Raw genomic sequence first — 20,000 nt, forward strand, 5'->3', positions numbered from 1 at the left:
TTTGCTCCTCCTTTGCCACCTCACCTCTTACCCTTTATAATGTTAATTTTCTTTTGAGACAGGGTCTTGCTCTGTTGCCCAGGCTGGAGCACAGTGGCACAACCATAGCTCACTGCAGCCTCTAACTCCTGGGCTCAAGCGATCCTCCCACTTCAGCCTCCTGAGTAACTGGGACTACAGGTATGTGCCACTACGCCCAGCTAATTTTTTTGAAGCAAAATTTGTATTATTTTAATTATTTTTATGTACAGAAAACTCAACAGTGTACATTTAACCCAGTTTAGTGGCAAGTTCTTTAGCCTTTGCCTTTTTGAGCTTGGCGATGCGAGCCACAGACTTGGGACCCCGGACATTGCCTCCCCAGTGATGGTGGATCTCATCGTATCTCTTGTTGTAATTGGTCCTGATAGCTTCCACCAGCTTAGCCAAAGCACTTTTGTCTTCCCAGTTAACCTGCGTGAAGGCGACAGTGGCGCAGGTCTTCCTGTGGACTAGACGCCCCAGTCTTGCCTTCCCCTTGATAATGCAGTAAGGGACCCCCATTTTATGACACAGGGCAGGCAAGAAGACAACCAGCTTGATGGAGCCTACATCGCGTGCAGTCACCACCAGCTGAGCTTTCTTATTCTCCACCAAGGTGGTGACTGGGTATTAACTCCTGCTTGAAGGACAGGTAGTCTCTTAGTGGAGATGTCCCCTTTGCCAGCAGCTTTCTCCTCGGCCTGGGCCAAGAACCTCTGTTTCTTCTCTTGCTTTGTCTCTGCTCTGTACTTGTGGGCCAGCTCAAGCAGCTGAGTAGCTCTTTGGCGGTCCAGGGCCTGGGTGAACTGGTTAATTGCAGGAGGCACTTTCAGCCATTTATAGAGGAAGGCTCTCTGCTGCTGCAACCTGATGTAGCGGGGCCATTTCACAAAGCGGGTGAGGTCTCTTTTGGGCTGGATGTCCTGTCCAACGCCAAAATTCTTAGGCCTTTTCTCAAACAGGGGATTCACCACTTTCTTGGCCTCCTGCTTCTTCACGACGACAGCAGGGGCTGGAGCCACCTTCATCCCCTTGGCCTTCTTTCCTTTCGGCATCTTGGGCGGCGGGAGGAGAGAGTACACCCAGCTGATTTTTAAAAACTTTTTTATAGAGATGAGGTCATGCTATGTTGTCCAGGCTGGTCTTGAACTCCTGGCCCTCAAGTGATCCTCCTGTCTCAGCCTCCCAAAGTGCTGGGACCACAGGGGCATGAGCCACAGCACCTGGCTGTAAAATTAATTTTTAATTACACTAGTCATTCACGGACCCACTGTCTTTGTAAAAAATAAAAATCAAAGTGTTGTACATAAGACTGGTGTTCTTGTCCACTTCCCATCCCATCTAGCCCAGGGTACAAATACTGCTCCCCCGAAGTAATCACAGTATTGATTTGGGAGAATCATTCCACTCTCTGTATATGATATTTTCTCATGAAAAAAGGCCAGTCCTGTGGGTGGTGCTGGCTCTGGTTTTGATGTCAAATGAGAATCATATTGAACCAGGCACACTTGCTCTGTGGTGGGCTTCTCTGCACAACAGCGGATCACAGATGGCTTCCAGGTCTCAGGATCTCTGCTGCATGGTAGTGCAGAGGCCAGGTGAATGGTGGTTGATGCCACTCTGTGGATGGGCATGTGGCTGCTTCCCCATGATCACTATTACAGACGAGCTAGCTGCAAACACCCCGGCCCAGCCTGCCCCCATCCCTCTGAACGCACAGTGCTCGCTGAGCTCCAGGCTATGATCTGTTATGTCCTCCCCTCTCCTTCTCAACTCCACCTCCTCCTCCTGTCCTCCAAGGTCAGGCCTCATTCCTTGTTCTGGTCCCACTCTTCTGGCTGACACCCCTGTCTCTCACTTGCCATCCGAACTCTGCCCTCAAATGCACAATCAGACTTGGAACCAATATGGACCCAGAGCTTCTCACCCCCAAGTCATCTTCACATTCCAACCCATTACCTCCCAGGGCCAGCCACACGCTTCCTGGTCTCAGCACTGAGCATCATCACCTGCCAGGAGTTATCTCAGCTGCCAGGCGTTATCTCTGACACCTCCCTCTCCTGTCATCCATGGCACATCTGTCTCCCCTTCCTGCTGCTGAATCTTCCTCCAAGGGGCTGTTCAAGACCCTAGCCCAACTCCTCAGCCCTGGCCACAGCAGGCCTTAGCATCTCATGCCTGGACCATAGGCCTGTGTAACCACTCCATCCATTCATCCACCCACACATCCATCTATTTTCCTTCCTTCCTTCCTTCCTTCCTGCCTTCCTTCTTCCCTCCTTTCTTTCCATCCTTCCTTCCTCCCATTCATTTTTATGTATCCATCCATCATTTATCTATCCATCTACCCATCCATTCATCTATCCACCCATTCATCTACCCACCCATCCATCATCCATCCATCCATCCATCATCTACCCATCTATCACCCACCCATTCATCCATCCATCCATCCAACAAGCATACACTCAACACCTACTGGATGTTCTGCTGAACAAAACACACAGCTCCCAGAGCCCAGGAGACATCCTGGTGGATCTGTGTCCATAAGGAAGCAGACTCATCATCTGCAATGAAAATATGGGGTGATAGGTGCAACCCATGTGTTTGTGTCGCTGTGCCTCACAGTGTGTGTGGTGTGTGAAAGGGAGAGATGTCCACATCTCTGGGCCCACGCTAGACCTCTCTGCTGAAGCAGCGTGCATTCAACCATGCACCCCACTGAAGACCCTGCCAACAGCATTGACTCACTAAGTCCTCCACAGGCTCTGTGTTTCCCCTGTTTTCCCAAATCCAGGACTGAAAACAGGCAGGCCCCATGCCTTCTGCCTGCCTCCCACTTCCAGCCCAGGGCCACTTCCTCCTCTAAGGGCCCTCTCCCATCTTCTCCTCTGATCCTCTCTGTGCTCCCAGGCAGTGCCATTCCCCGGCAACAGCTGTCCCCTCCCCTACACCCTCCCCTGCGCTGCCTCAGCAGGTGGGCAAGCTCACCCCACTCCTACCCAGGAGTCCTTCCTTCTCCCTTGACCTGTTCCCTTCTTCCTCCTATGCCTTCTTTAATCCCAGACCAACCGGGTGGGAACTCTCATCCCTGGCTGTGGCCACTCCCTCCGTCCCATCCTGCTCACCCCTGCAGCTGCTCTGTACCTGCCAATGGGGAGAAATAAGGCCTCCAAATCCCACAGCCCATTTTCTCTCCATTGATGGCCTCTGATGCTGGGGATCTCTCCTGGCTTCTCACCCCCTTTCTTTCCTTGATTCTACCTCTCGGGCCACCCTTCTCCTGTTTTCTCTGCAGCCTCCTTGGCTTCCATCAGCCCTCTGTGTCCATGTCCCCAGGGCCCCATCCTCCCTCTCCCTGTGCTCTGCCCCCCAGGCAGCCTTCCCTAGAGCCTGGGTGACTGTCCTCATGCTGACCCCGTCCAGTATCTCCCCTCTCATCCTGCAGCTCTGCTGAGCAGGGTCATGGGAGGCCCTGGGAAGCCCCCTGTCCTCCTCAAGAGTCCTTGCTAAGCTCTTCCTGGGGACCCCTGACCTATTGGGTGAGGGTTCTGTGTCCGGAGCACCCAGGTATACGTGTGTTGGGCAACTTTCTCCACCCCCAGGCTGTGAGCACCTTGAGGGCAGGACCTGCATCTGATTTGTCTTTGCTGAATGGCTGTGACTATGGCAGAGGCTGGAGGGACAGACGAACTGAGGACAGACAGACTGAGGAGAGCGCTCCCTCCTCCTCACTCTTGTGCTCCCTTTTTTCCTTCCATTTTCTTCCTCTCCTAATTAAAAAATTAGTTTTTAATTGTGTGTGGTACATGAAGAAATTATCTTTGCACAAAAATTTTAAATTTTTTTATGCTTTCACAAAATTAAAGCATGACAAAAGGCTGAAGTCTCTTTTCTCTCCCTCTCGCATCCCACCTCCATCTCCCCCAAAAAGGGGAACCTCTGTGGCCAGTTCTGTGTGACCCTGTCCACACAGCCTATATATGTCCTCTCATCTAAATAAAATAGAGCTGCATTTGGTGGTGGTGGGGTGTTGTTTAAAATATAAATACCATTTAGTCTGCGTAAATTTTGCGAATAGCTTTGTCTGTCCAGTGATGAGTCTTCGAGTTCTTTCCGCGAACACGTGGGTGCACTGTCATTGGTGTGCAGGAGCCGAGGTGGGCACCTCTTCATCATCCTGCTCAGCGATGGCACGATGCTAGCCTGAAATTGTCCATGATGGTAGTATTTACACTACAGAAGCGGGCACAAGCAACCCATAGGGAACATTCTCCCCAGAGGGCCAGTGTGCAAGCATACCCCAGGATGCACCCTGTTTCACAGATCTGGGTCTTTCGGGAGAGAGCTGCACTGTGGGTGACCAGCTCTCTTGTGGATGGACATGGGTGTTTTCCCCTTTTCACCATGACAGATAAGGTCACCACAACCTTATCTGTCACCGACTCCCCTTCTGCCTTGCCCTCTGCTGAGTTCTGGCGTGGTGGGGCGGGGGGCAGTCCTCAGAATTCGTCTACAGTATGTGGGTTCTTTTCTGTCTGTCCGTGGAATGTGCTGCCTCTTCAGGTCTCTGGGAGTCTGTCTGTCTCCTTCCTTCCTTCATCTTTCCTCATCCTCTCCCCTGTTTCTTCTCCTCTCCAGATTTGGCCCTTGCCCCAAGGGTCATGATTTGTGGCTGCTTCTGTGTGGAGGTGTGGGTCCCACTGTGCACCCCTCTATTTAGGCCCTTTGTCAGGCTTGTCCTCCCCCGTCTTTCCCTCCTCTTCCGTGTGCACGCATCTCTGCATCTGCCTGCGTCTCAGCTCCCCGAGGGTCCTGCCGCCCCCTCTTCATTTCATTTTTTAACTTTATTATTGATGTGCCCCGCCAACACTGCCTCTTCCTGCGTCTTGCTCAGCCTCACTCCCTCCTGCTCTCCAGAGGAGGCTTATTGGATTTTGCTTCAAGTCTGTGCGTCATTCCTGCTCTGTGCATGTGTGCTCACATGTTCGTGCGTGTGTGTGCCTACCACTTTCCCCGTCAGCTCCCTCTCTCTCTTTCTGGGGCTTGGAGAGTTTTACTCTTTGTGTGTGTGCACAGGTGCACATGTGTGTGAGTCACTTCTCTGTAAGGTATGGTCAGGGCTGGGTCCCATCCTCCCTGTCACTCTCATGAACTCCATCTATCCACAACATGCCTGGCGAGCTCTGGACCAAGGTTTGTCCATCTGTCCTCTCCTGTCCTCTTCTTTCCCTCCTCTTGTGCTGCACCTGCCCTCTGCACAAGAGGTGCCCCCTATGCACCTTGGGCATAGAGGCCTCTGTAAGGACACCCCCCAATCTCCTCCTGCATCTGAAAATCACCCCACCTCCATTCTCTGTTGCATGCCACAGATTTGGGGCCAGTGTTGACTGGGCCCCTCCAGAGGCACCTCAAACTCATCTAATCATCTCTGCACTACAAACTGGCCCCTTTCCTGTTCTCATTAACACTGAATGTCAGTGCCTTCCTCGGTGTGGTGCTGCAGCCAGGAGCCCTGCGTCGTCTCTGACTACTCCTGTTTAGCCACCCACGGCCCATCTGTTCCCCCTCCCTGCCAATTTTTTCTCCGAGGGGCTGCTAAAGGCCCCCATTCTCTCAGTCCCTGCTGCAGCATCGTGTGGAGATGAGGGGATAATTGTCTTCCTTTGTCCATCCATCCATCCATCCATCCATCCATCCATCCATCCGTCCATCCACCCATCCATCCATCCATCCATCCATCCATACATGCATTCATCTATCCATCCATCCATGCATGCATTCATCCATCCATCCATCCACCCATCCATCCATCCATCCATCCATCCATCCACCCATCCATCCATACATCTACCCACCTGTCCATACATGCATCCATCCATCCATCCATTCATCCACCCATCCACCCTTCCATCCGTACATCTACCCACCCATACATACATGCATCCATCCATCCACCCATTCCTCCATCCATCTATTCATTCAGCCATTCATTCAGCCATCCATCTGCCCATCCACCCATTCACCCACCTATCCATCCACCCATCCATACATATGTCCACCCACCCATTCATCCACCTACTCTTTCATCCATCCATCCATCTATACATCCATCCATCCATCCATCCATCTATCCATCCATCCATCCATCCATCCATCCATCCATCCATCCCTCCTACCACCTGACATACATTGAGCACCTGAGTGTTCTGTTGAAGACAAAGACTCCAAAACCCAGGGCTGTGTTCTAAGGAGTCCAGGGGGAGAAAGGACCAGTTACCACCCATGGGAAGATGGGGTGATAGGGACTTTGGAAGTCTCCAAGCATCACCGTGTGTGTTCCTGCATGTGCGTATATGCGTGTGTGTTCTCTGTCTTGGCCACTTTCTCAGACCCTTCTCTTTCCTCCTGATCTCTACTATCAGTGCTCCCCAGGGCTGGGTCCTCACCCCTCTGCCCTTGTCCTTCCATGGGCCACACTATCCACACCAAGGCTTCAGAAGTCCCTGCACACAAACTTCTCTGCATTTCTGTGCTCATCTCCCCTGTCCCAGACCTGTCTACTCACTGTCCTGTCCTCAGCCCCACTCAGTCATACTCCCAGCATCATAGACTCCCCAGGCTCCAACCAACCTCCCTCCTCTCCAGGCTTCATCTTATGCTGTCATCCTCCATCTCCAGGGACAGAAATCCAGGCTTCCCCTTCTCCCCACCTCCTTCCTTTAAACTTGTGCTGACTCTTTCTCCCAAATCTCCCATCTCCTCCTTTGCTCCTTTCATCCCATGGCCAGCACGGTTGCCCTGGTGACAGCCATCCTCTTGCCTCCTCCTGAGTCTGCTTTCCAGCACGAGAGATGTGTTCTGGTGACCTGTTCCTCCCATGCTCCATCTTCTCTCTCTGTCCATCCGCAGAAAATCTAGGAAAGGGACCTTTGGCTTTACTTGCTTCCATTCCCAGCCCATGCATACCCCATCCTTGGCAAGGGACCCCAGCCACATTGAGCCCACCATGGTTCTCAAGAGAGCTCTCCATAGACCTCCTTCTTGCCAAAGCCCATGGTCCCTTTTGCCTCCTTATTTCTCCTGGCCCATTGGGGTCCTGATTGGGGTGCCCATCCTTGCTTGGGAGGCCACTCTCTCCTCCTTCAGGACACTGGGTGCTCCTGGCTTTTCTCTCACCCCTTGGGCAGTTTCTCTCTTCCATCCACCTCTCAGTACTGATGCTTCCCAGAGCTCAGTCCTCCACCCCTTCTTGCCCTGCCCGTTCCCCAAGGGCAGCTTCCTCTACCCCCAGGACATCTGTGGCCACCCATTGTCCTTCTTGGACATAGAGCTCTCTCCTGAACTGGGACTTGCACATCCATGTACCTGAGTACAGGACTAGACACTTCCCTGCCCTTCCCACACTGCTCTTCTTTTCTCCAACCTCCTCACCTGCCCAGCTCCCCATCCTCAACACAAGTAGACCAAGTCTCAGGCACTTTCTTGACTTCTTCTGACCACATCCAGTCCCACCATAGGGCTGTGCCTCTAGCACACTACCACCATCCCATCTGGGTGTCAGCTCCCAGGGCCTCCCGGGTGTCCTGTCTCCAGCCTTGCCCCTTCCTGTCTACACTTGGTGAGGCCACCCAAGCCACCTTTCTAAATCTCCCACCTGGCAGCTCACCCTTTGCTGGCCTAACCCCACTAAGCCAGCTTCCCCACCTCCCCACCCTCCTGATAAACTTCAGGCTAATTTTTCCCGCTTTAAGGCTCTGGATCAGGCCAAACCCTCACACTCTTGGTGACTTCTCCTGCCCTGTCTCCAGACACGAGGAACCTCTTGCAGTGCAGAAAGACTCAGCCTCTCCCCACCTCCTGGCCTTTGCTCAAGCTGCCCTTGGCAGGAACGCCTCTCACCTGGTCTGCCTGGCACACAGCAAGGCTTCTCTTGGCTCAGGCACTTCATCCTCCCTGATGAAGCCCCAGGGCCTCTCCCCTGAAAGCCCGTAGCATCACAGGATCACACCCCTGGGAACAGCCAGGCACATGCGTGTGTTTGGGGGGATCTTTCCCGCCAGACCATGGGCATCTTGAGAGCCTGCATCTGAGTTCTCTCTGAGTGTCAGCACAGAGGAAAGCTGAGGAATGTCTGCAGCTGGAGGAACTTCAAGTTGAAAAAAAAACTAAAATTTCAGGAAGGAAAGACTAAAATCTCATTTGAAACCTCCTCCCAAATCCTGATTTCTACTTATTTTCCCACGTGGATCCTCAGTTAGTAGATTGATGTGAATTATACTGGTAGCTAGCTAGCTAGATGATTGATAGGAAGAAAAAAGGAAGGAAGGAAGGAAGGAAGGAAGGAAGGAAAGAAGAGAAAACCTGTTCCATTATTGTTGGTTTGGTTATTGTTGTTTGAACATAAATGCTACATACTGTGCATGTGATTTGGCAGTGGACTTCCTCATTCAGCAATGTGTCTTGGGTCTCCTTCCATGTCAGAGCTTAGATGCATCACATTCTTTTATCAGATGCACCATGGTTGAGCTGGCCTCCTCCTGCCGATGAGCATTTTGGTGTCCCTGCTCTTTTGGTGAGGTGGTAGCAGCTTCTGTGCATGGGCTCTTTCTGTGTCTCACTCTAGGGTCCCCAGTGTGTCATCAGGCTGCCGTGTGCCTGCTTGTCTGTCTGTCTGTGTGTGCACACATCTGCCTCTCTGCCTCTCTGAATCTCTCTCCTTCCTTTTCCCATTCTCTCTCATTATTCCATATTCCCTCTAGATTTGGTCCTCACGTTGCATCACAATTGTGTCCGTGTGTCTCGCCCTGGGTCACATCTGTGGGTTCCTCTTTACTTGGAGCTTTTTCTCATTCTGATTCTCATTTGCTTGGTGACTTCTCACCCCTGTGCATCCACTTGCTCTCCCATCCATTCATCCACCCACTTTGGACACTGAGCATCTTCCAGGAGCTGGACAGCTCCCATACGTGAGTCAGTGTGTGTGCCCCCTCTGTGTACTTCCCCTGTGTCTCTGCCTGTCTGTGGGCCTGTCTCTCCGAGCCCCCTTCTCCCACCCCTGTCTTCATCCTCCTCAGCTGCACTTCCTTCTGCTCTCCAGAGGAAACTTATGGAATTTGCTCTGTCCACGCATCATTCCTGCTGTGTGTGTGTGTGTACTTGTGTGTACGTGCAAGTGGGTCATCTCTTTCTGAGGGATGGTCAGGTTTGGCTTCCACCCTCTCTGGCACTCTCATGGACATTTCATCTGCCTGCCTCTCCATCCAGCCATCTGTAGCATGCTCAGCTAACTCTGGGGCAGGGTCTGTCTGTCTGGTCTGTCTTCCTTTCCTTCTGTTTCTCTCACTCCTCACACACTCCCCGGATGAGCTCATCCCCTGCCCTCTGTGCTGACATCTCCCCAACTGCTCCTGCAACCAAGACTCCCCACCTTGTTCTCTTCTTCTCAAGCCACTAGATTCCTCCACAGGAGAATCCAACCCATTGCATCATCTTCACACCCTGAGATGTGTTTCTCTTCCGGTTCACATTAGCACTGAGCCCCGCTGCCTGCCTCAGACTGCAGTGGGAGACTGAGCCATCTCTGACTCCTTCTGCTGCCCATGGCACATCTGTCCCGCTTCCTGCCAAGTCTCTTTCCAAGGGACCACTCTGAGACCCTTCTAACCCCAATCCCTTCAGCCCCTCTCTCTGGCCAGGCCCCAGCATCTTGTGCTTGGACAACTGAAGAGGCTTCCTCCTTTGTTGTCCATCCTCCACTCCCACCCCCTCTTCATCCTCCATTAACCTCTGGAAGAATCATGAATCACCTGTGCTTAAATCCTCCCATAGCTTCCATGTCACTCACAGTAAAAGCTAATATTCTCACCATGGCCCACAGGCCTTACCCAGTCTATTTCCTGTTACCTCTCTCCTTTCATCTCCCACTCCTTTCCCCCTTGCTCATGTTGCTCCAGCCACATGGGCCTCCTTGGTGTTCCTTGAGCAGACAGACACCAGGGCTGTCATCTATGGTTGTTCATGGCATGAGGGCACCTGGCAGAGGATGTCAGTGGAGGAAAAAACCCAGCCCTTGTTCTGTTCTCCAAGCCATGAGCCCTGGTTTGGGGTTGCCTCTGCTTAGAAGAAAGATTGTCTATTTCTTTTAAATATATAGATAGAAAAGCCCTTTAGCATTCTTGCTCACTTGTTTCATTATCTCTGTTATTTTGGGATCTGTTTCTATTTACTGATTTTTCTCCTAGTTATGAGCTACAATTTTTGATTCTTGGCCTGTCTAGGAATTTTTGACTGGATGCTGGACATTGTAAATGTTACACTATTGATGGTCTGGAATTGTGTTGTCTTCTGTTAAAGAGTGGCATGCAGTTAAATTATTTGCTAATTACTTTGATCATTTTGAGGCTTATTTTTAAGCTCTTTTAGGGTGGGTCCACAGTAGCCTTTACTTATGGGATAGTTCCTAACCTGTGTGAATTCTGGGAATTGTTCAAATTGAAATGCTTTGGTCTTTCTTTGCCTGGCCTCAGGGAATTTCACCCTACACACCTGAAGCCTTGCACATGGCAGTGATTCAAGAGGACCTATGTAGATTTATGGAGCTATTTTTCTTCCTTCAGTCAGGTACTCTGCCCCTCAACTTACAGCCACCTAAGCCTACCTGAACTTTGTTCTTTGTCTCAAAGATCAACTAAGCAATACTGCTGGACTCTATTTGAATTACCCCTCCCTGCACCTAAGATGCCTCCAGGCAGAAAGCTGAGTGAACTGTAGAGCTAACTTGATTTGCTTACCTTTCTTCAGGGATCACTGTCTTATGCTACTGCCTGTTGTTCAATGTCTGCAAACAATTGTTTCCAATGTTTTGCCTAGTTTTTTTTTTTTCCAATTTTCATAAAGCTCTTTATTGGTTAGTAGAGACATTGGGAGTCATGATCCTACCTTAGAGCCTTTGCACTTGGTTCCCTCTACCTGGAACGCTTCCCCCAGATATCCACGTGGCCAGCTTGTTCACTTCACAAGTGCTCACGTTACCCTCTCAGTGAACCCTTCCCTAACCACCTGCTATGTACTGAATGTTTGTGTTTTCCCAAAATTCAGGTGTTGAAGCCTTAATGCCCAGCATAGTGGTATTTGGAAGTGGGACTTTGGGAAGTGATTAGGTTTTGATGAGGTCATGAGAGTTAAGCCTCCATGATGGGATTAGTTCCCTTAAAAGAAGAGGAAGAGAGGACCAGATCCCTCTCTCTGTGTCATGTGAGGATACAGCAAGAAAGCATTCATCTGCAAACTAGGAACAGGGCCCTCACCAGACACCAAATACGCTGGTACCTTGATCTTAGACTTCCCAGCCTCCAGAACAATGAGAAATAAATATTGCTTAAACCATCCAGTAGATGGTATTTTGTTATAGCAGCCTGAGATAAGATATCACTGTACTTAGAATTGCAACTACCTCAACTTGTAATGCCCCATTACCTTGTGTATTTCTCTCTATGTATATATTTACTGTCTATAAAATTAATTGCCTGTCTTCGTCCCCTAACCTCCTTCTGCTCTTTACCTGTCTTTTTCCATTAACATGGAAGCTTGATGAGGGCAGGGAATTTTGTCTGTTTATTCACTGCTGCATCCCCAGTGCACAGTGGGGATAGGCCGGCTTGACTGTGGGGCTCACAGGGATTTAAGTTGAGCAGCGTTTCTGTAGGCGCCCAACACATCCTGGAGCAACTGCTGGTGCTGGCTGAGGTTAGGATGGGGAAGGGGTAGAAAGGCCTGTCCAGGGCCTAAGCCGCTCACCATCCATTCACAGTTATGCTCAGAATCTCATTCTCTACCTACACCTACCACCTCTGACATAAGGCAATGTCTGGCCTCCTTGCCCCAGCACAGGCTTCTTCCTCTGCCCAGAGTGCAACTCCCTGACTCAGCTGTGTGGCACAGACACCTGGCTTCAGAGTCTCCATCTCTATGCAGTGTTCTGTGAATCTTGTGACTTCCAACCCCTTCTTCACTCTGGGACCAAGAAAATTCTTTCTAAATGCCTTATTCTATTCAGGCTTCTATAACAAATTACCATAGACTGGGTGGTTTACAAGCAACAAATATTTATTTCTCAAAGTTCTGGAGGCTGGGAAGTCCAAGGTCACAGCACCAGCAGATCTGGTGTCTGATGAAGGCTCCCTGGTCCATAGACAGTGCCTTTCAGCTGTGTCCTTACATGGTGCAAGGGGTGAGGAGTCTCTCTCAGGCTGCTTTTTAAGAAAATCATTCATTTTTCTTTCCAACTTTTATTTTACGTTCATGGGGTACATGTGCAGATAATTGCATACCTTGGGGCATTAGTGTGCAGATTATTTTATTACCCAGGTAATAAGCATAGTACCTGATAGGTAGTTTTTCCATCATCACCCTCTTCCCACCCTCCACCCTCAAGTAGGCCTCTATGTTATTGCTCCCTTCTTTGTGTCCATGTGTACTCAATGTTTAGCTCCCACTTATAAGTGAGAACATGCAGTATTTTGTTTTCTGCTCATGCATTAATTCACTTAGGATAATGGCCTCCAGCCCCATGTATGTTGCTGCAAAGGACATGATATTATTCTTTTTATGGCTGCATAGTATTCCATGGTGTATATTTACCACATTTTTCTTTATCTAGTCCACCGTTGATGGGCATTGAGGTTGATTCCAGGTCTTTGCTATTGTGAATAGTGCTATGATGAACATGTATGTGTCTTTATGGTAGAATGATTTTATTCCTTTGGGTATATACCCAGTAATGGGATTGCTAGGTCAGATATTAGTTCTATTATAAGTTCTTTGAGAAATCTCCAAACTGCTTTCCACAGTGGCTGAACTAGTTTACATTCTCACCAGCAGTGTATAAGCGTTCACTTTTCTCTGCAACCTCACCAGCATCTGTTATTTTTTGACTTTTTAATAATAGCCATTCTGCCCAGTGTGAGATGGTATCACACTATGGTTTCAATTTCCATTTCTCTAATGATCAGTGATGTGGAACATTTTTTCATATGCTTGTTGGCCACATGTATGTCTTCTTTTAAGAAGTATCTGTTCATATCCTTTGCCCATTTTTTAATGGAGTTGTTTGTCTTTTTCCTCAGGCCCCTTTTACAAGGGCACTAATCCCATTCATAAGAGTAGAGTCCTCATGACTTAATCATCCCCCAAAGGCTCCACCTCCTAATACCATCACCTGAGGATTAGGATTTCAACGTATGAATTTTGTGGGGGGATATAAACATTCAGACCATAGCACTAATCCCAGAACTTTTTATGTCATTTCCTTTCTCTAATGCCTTCCACTGCACCCCATTGCTCCTGCGAGAAATATCAAATTCCTTAAGTTGGTGTATCATCTTTTACAACATAACAACAAATTACACCCATGCAATCAGCTTAACATGACAAAATCATTTTCTCACAGTTTCTGAGGTCAAAATTCTTCGAGCAGCCTGGTTGAGTGTTTCTGGCTCAGGTTTTCTCATGAGGTGTAGTCAGGCTGACAGCTGGGGCTGCTGCATCCTGAAGGCTTCAACTGGGGCTAAGGATCTGCTTCCAAGATGGCTCCCTCCCAGGGCTGTTGTCAGGAGGCCTCATTTCCTTACCACATGGGCTTTCCACAGGGTTGCCTGAGTGTTCTTTCATGGCAGCTGGATTCCCCCAGAGAGAGTGATGACAAAGAAAGGTAAAGAGGGGAAGAGGGTGGGGAGGGAGAGGGGACACTGGGGAGCTGCAGTGACTTTTATGACCTAGTTTCTGAGGCTGTACATTGTCACCTCCACTTTATTTTATTCACTAGTTACTCATTAAGTCCAGCCTACCTTCAGGGGAAAGGAATTAAGCTCTACATCTTAAAGGTAAGAGTATCAAAGGATTTGTGGACATACCTAGCTATTTGGGAGGCTGAGGCAGGAGAATGGCTTGAACCTGGGAGGTGGAGGCTGCAGTGAGCTGAGATTATGCCACTGCACTCCAGGCTGGGCAAAAGAGCAAGACTCTGTCTCAAAAAGAAAAAAGAAAAAAAATTTGTGGACATATGTTAAAAGCACTATAGTCTGCCCTCTGACCACAAATTATTTACATTCTTCTAACATGCAAAATACAGTCCACCCTCCGAAGGACCCTGAAGTCTCATACTGGTACAGTATGAGCTTGAACTCAAGACTTTTGTCATCTAAACCATATGCAGGTGTGGGTGAGGCTCCTTGGGAGTGGTTCCCTAAGCATGTCCCCGCCAGTACACTCCCTCTCAATGAGTAAACCTGTGAATCCCAAGAGGTGAGTTACCTATCTACCCCTCAACCCCACTCTGCACCCAATATACAATGGTGGAATAGGTATAGGATAATCGTTCAGAACCGGGGGAAATAGGAAGCACAAAGAAGTCACTGCTCCATAGTAATTCTGAAATCTAGCTGGGGAAATGTTGAAGGGTTAGGACTTAAGCTACTCTGGCTCAAAAATAATTTTCCAAGGTGCTCTGCTCTTTCTGTCTCCCTCTAGGCCCTTGGGTCTACCTCAAAGTAAAAAGTAGCCTGTGTTTACAACTGTGTTCTTTTCTCAGCCTGCTTCCTGCTAGTAGAATTTAGCAAGTTCGAAGGCCTCTTTCCTTTCACATTACCTCTGTCCCTTTCAGTATATGCTGATGCTATTTCTGCATATATATTTCTGCTATATAATTCTTTTTTTTTTTTCCCCAGACAGGGTCTTACTCTGTCACCCAGGCTGGAGTGCAGTGGTGTGATCTCAGCTCACTGCAACGTCTGCTTCCCAGGTTCAAGTGATTCTCCCACTTCAGCCTCTCCAGTAGCTGGGACTACAGGCACACACCACCACGTTTGGCTAATTTTTATATTTTCTTAGAGATGGGGTTTCACTTTGTTGCCCAGGCTGGTCTTGAATTCCTGGGTTCAAGCAATCCTCCTGCCTCGGCCTCCCAAAGTGCTGGAATTATAGGCATGAGCCACTGTGCCTGGTGATATAATTCTTTTAAAAATGTTGTTGTTCTCCTGTGAATCTTTTTGGGATATACTCTACAAGACAAAAGCCATACCCAAAAATCTCTTGAGATAAGCCCTTGACTACTTTGTGGTTCTGCAGAGACAAGCTCTTAAACATCCAACTGTTTGAGTCAGAGGGTCTGTGAGGCAAGTCTTTAAATTTTTTAGAGGGCCCTTTGCTGACTGAGAGTACTCTGAGGAACCACTTTAGATCTTTTGCAGCCACACCCTCACCTGATTTTTAGATTATATTTTCTTGGCAATGTTCTGGATTGAATCTTTACTCAAAAAGCATTTCTTAATTTTAGCAAGGAGGCTAAGACTTTTCAAAACCATGAAGTCCTGGCTTCTTCATGTTTAACAGTTATTCACTTAGTTCACCTCTTTAATCTTGCGTTTACCATAAGTACCAAAAATAAACAGATGACATCTTCAACAGTTTGCCTGGAAATCTCCTTCACTAGATCACTTGGCTCACTGGGCACATTTTGTACTTTTTGTGTTACTGTAAGCAATAGTGTTACTAAACTTTTTGCTACTACATTAGAAGGATCCCTTTCCCTCCAGTTTCCAATAAGATCTTCCTCACTTAAAGAAAACAAAACAAAATCCTCACTGCAGTCTGCAAAGGACGTCACGCTTCTATAAATAGTTTCTCTTTGAACTCTTCAAATGTTCACTATAATTCTCTTCAAAATCTTTCAGCTTCTCCCCAATACCTGGTTCCAAAGCAATTCTCATATTTTAGGTTTTTGTTATGGTAGCACTCCACTTCCAAATACCAAAATATGTATTAGTTATCCATTGCTGTGTAACAAATTGTTCCAAAACTTAGCATTTTAAAACAACAAACCATTGTTATCTGACACAGTTGCTGAGGGCCAGCAGTCTGGGAGCATAGCTGAATGGTTCTGGATCAGGGTCTCTCAGGAGACTGTAGTGAAGCTATTAGCTGGGGCTTAGTGATCTGGAGTCCTGACCAGAGCTGGAGGCTCTGCTGTCAAGATGGCCCAATCAAGTGGCTGTTGGCAGGAGGTCTTAGTTCCTCACCATGTGGCTCTCTTCCCAGGGTTCCCTAAGTGTCTTCAGGGCATGGCAGCTGGTTTCCCAAAGAGGAGGTAATCAGAGAGAAGAAGAGAGAGAGTGGAGAGTAGGAAGGAGGAAGAGGAAGGGAGGAGCTGCAGTCCTTTTATGACCGAGTCTTCAAAATCCTACACCATCTCTTCTGCTTTGTCCTATAGCTAGAAGCAAGTCACTAAGTTTGGTCGCTTTGTCCTATAGCTAGAAGCAAGTCACTAAGTTCGGTCCACACTCAGAATAGAGGAATTAGGTTCTTCCTTGAAGGGAGGTGTGTAAAAGCATTTGTAGACATCTTAAAACTACCATACTTGGCATTCAAGGCCTTCTGGTATCTGGCCCTCACTAACCTTCCAGGGCTAGATTAAGACCAGAGGGCCGGGTGTGGTGGCTCATGCCTGTAATCCCAGCATTTTGAGAGGCTGAGGTGGATGGATCACCTGAGGTCAGGAGTTCAAGACCAGCCTGGCCAAGATAATGAAATCCCCATCTCTACAAAAAATACAAAAATTAGCAAGTCGTGGTAGTGGGTGCCTATAATCCTAGCTACTTGAGAAGCTGAAGCACTAGAATTGCTTGAACCTGGGAGGCAGAGATTGCAGTGAACTGAGATCACGCCACCGCACTCCAGCTTGAGTGACAGAGCAAGACTCTGTCTCAAAAGAAAAAAAAAACCACCACCACCAACAACAAAAAAACAGACCATGCAGAGGCCCCGGGATTATGGTTCTCCCTCCTCAACAGTAAATAAAAATAATCAATACACAATAAATTAGGTATAAGCAGGTTCACAGAGTTCTATTTTTCTCATGATAATGATTTTCATAATATTTTTAAATTATTGAAGTATAATTTACATGCAATGAAATGCATCCATTTTAAGTGTACATCTTGATGAGTTTTGACAAATGCATACACCAATGTAACCACCACTACAATCAAGATATAGAACTTTCCTGTCCCCAGAAACTTCCCTCCACGGCCCTTTGAAGTCAATCTCTCACCACTCCTTGCCTCAGGCAACCAATAAGCTGCTTTCCATCAATGTAGATCAGATTTACATTTTCCTGAGTTGCACATGGTGGAATCATGCAGGAAGTACCTTTTTGCTTCTGGCTTGTTTTATTCAGCATAATGTTTCTGAGATTAATCCGTGTATCAGTAGTTTGCTCCTTTCATTCCTGAGTAGTATTTCATTCTATAACTATATACATATTTATTTACCTTTTTGCATGCCGATGAACATTTATTTTTTTTCCCAGTTTATTTTTATTTTTATTTTTTTGAGATGGAGTCTCACTCTGTCACCCAGGCTGTAATGCAGTAGTGCAACCTCAGCTCACTGCAACCTCAGCTCACTGCAACCTCTGCCTCCTGGGTTCAAGGGATTCTCCTGCCTCAGCCTCCTGAGTTGCTGGGACTACAGGTGCCCGCCACCACGCCCAGCTAATTTTCATATTTTTAGTAGAGATGGGGTTTCACCATGTTGGCCAGGCTGGTCTCAAACTCCTGACCTCAGGTGATTCGCCCACCTTGGCCTCCCAAAGTGTTGGGATTACAGGCATGAGCCACTGCACCCAGCCAGACATTTATTTTATCCCCAGTTTTAGGCTATTATGAATAAAGCTGCTATGATATTTTAGGGCTGGCCTTTGTGTGGACACATGTTTTCATTTCTCTCAGGTAAGTATATAGAAGAGGAATTGCTGGGTTGAATGGTTGGTGCATGTTTAACTTGATAGGAAATTGCTAAAATGTTTTCCAAAGTGATTGCACCGTTATGAACTCCCACCAGCAATGTATGAGAGTTTCAGGTGCTCCACAGTCTTGCTAAGATGTGGTATGGTCAGTGTTTTATTTGAGCCATTCTAGTGAGTGTGCAGTGGAATCTCACTGCAGCTTTGATTTGCATCTTCTGAATGATAATGTTGAGAATCTTTTCATGTACTTATCTGTCACTCATATTCTTCTTTGGTGAAGTATCTGTTCAGATCTCTGCTAATTAAAAGAAAAATCAGCTTGAGTATCTTGTTATTACTGAGTTGTAAGCATTCCTGTTTTGCTTTGTTTTTGAGACAGGGTCTCTCTGTCGCCAAGGCTGGAGTGGAGTGGCATAATCTTGGCCTCCACCTCCCCGGTCAAGGTAATCCTTGGCTTCAACCTCTGCAGTTGGCTCAGGTGATCCTCCTACTTCAACCTCCTGAGTAGCTGGGACTACAGATGTGTGCCACCACACCTGGCTCATTTTTGTATTTTTTTGTAGAGGTGGGTTTTGCCATGTTGCCAGGCTGGTCTTAAACTCTTGGGCTCAAGCAATCCACCCGCCTCGGCCTTTCAGAGTGCTGGAATTACAGGCATGAGCCACTGTACCTGGCCAGAATGTTCTTTATAAATTCTGGATATGATGTGAGATAAGGGTTAAGCCTCGTTTTTTTTCCATGTGGTTTTTCAATTGTTCCAGCAGCATTTCAGGAAAATTATCCTTTCCTTGTTGAATTGCCTTGGCACTCTTGTCAAAAGTCAATTAATTGACTGTGTATGTGTGGTTTTACATCTGGACTGTCTATTAGGTTCCATTTAACCGCAGGCAATACCACTTTATCTAGATTACTGTCGGTTTGTAGTAAGTCCTGAAATTAGGTAGTATAAGACCTCCTAATGTGTTCTTCTTTGTTGAAATTGTTTTGGTTATTTTAGGTCCTTTGCATTTCTTTTTTTTTGTGGAGGGGACGGAGTCTTTCTCTTGTTGCCCAGGCTAGTGTGCAATGGCGTGATCTCAGCTCACTGCAACCTCTGCCTCCTGGGTTCAAGCGATCCTCCTCCCTCAGCCTTCTGAGTAGCTGGGATTACAGGTGCCCGCCAACATGCCTGGCTAATTTTTGTATTTTTATTAGAGACAGGGTTTCACCATGTTGGCCAGGCTGGTCTTGAACTCCTGACCTCAGGTGATCCACCCGCCTCTGCCTCCCAAAGTGCTGGGATTACAGGAGCGAGCCACCTCGCCCGGCCGGTCTTTTGCATTTCTATATCAGTTTTACAATCAGTTTGTCAGTTTCTACCAAAAGTCTGCTAGGATTTTGATTGCAATTGCATTGAATCTATAGATCAATTTGGGGAGAATTGATATCTTAATGCTGTGTGACCCTGGATCAGTTACGTGCCTCCTCTGAACTGCAGCTTCCTCCTTGTCCCTCCCTGACAGGTTTTTAGTGAGCAGGCAAAGCTGAGCTGAGCACAGTTCTGGGCACACAAGGGAACAGGCTCCATGTGTGTTTCAATGGTGAGGACAGGGGCTGCCATAACGCTTTTCACAGTGTGTGCCAGCAGCAGGTTGCAAGACCACGAGAGCTGCCCCAAGCAGGGAGTCCATGGCCCTGGACTGGGTCCTGTGTCCCCACTCACTTGTCGCAACACTCCAGCCATGTGGCCTCCTCTCCCCGGGCCTCAGTTTTCTCATCTGTAAATCGGAGGCAGTGGGTGTTGCCAGGCAGATTCAACGAGATGGCGGGTGAGCAGGAGCTAAGAAAACCGCCTGTTTTCTCCATTTCACCCTGGGCTGCCAAGTGCTGAAGGCACAAATCACATCACCATGCTGATTGGCGCCAGCACAGATTAATTTTCTCCAACCTTGGCTGGATCTTAAGTGCAGCTCAGCAACCCCTTGACTGGTCCCCAAACTCCTTTCCGTTCCCGTAGCAGTTGTTCCGCCCGGGCCCCCATTCCCCCCTTGTTCCCCTGGGCCCCACAGACAAGCCCAGCTCCTGCTCAATGGAGAAAACAGAGGCGTTTGTGGAGGCACTGGCCGCTGCCACTCCCCTCCCTCACGCCTCTGCAGCGATCTTCCTGCACCTTCCTGTGTCCAAGGCCAGCTGTCCC

General features: G+C 48.2%; 1 pseudogene; it reads right to left on the reverse strand.

Moving 5' to 3' along the window:
- Positions 1–213: 213 nt before the first annotated feature.
- LOC100437117 (large ribosomal subunit protein eL8-like) lies at positions 214–1,076 on the reverse strand (annotated as a pseudogene).
- Between the last annotated feature and the right edge of the window lie 18,924 nt (positions 1,077–20,000).

Source organism: Pongo abelii, chromosome 21 (genome assembly GCF_028885655.2).
Source record: "Pongo abelii isolate AG06213 chromosome 21, NHGRI_mPonAbe1-v2.0_pri, whole genome shotgun sequence".
Lineage (NCBI taxonomy): Eukaryota > Metazoa > Chordata > Mammalia > Primates > Hominidae > Pongo > Pongo abelii.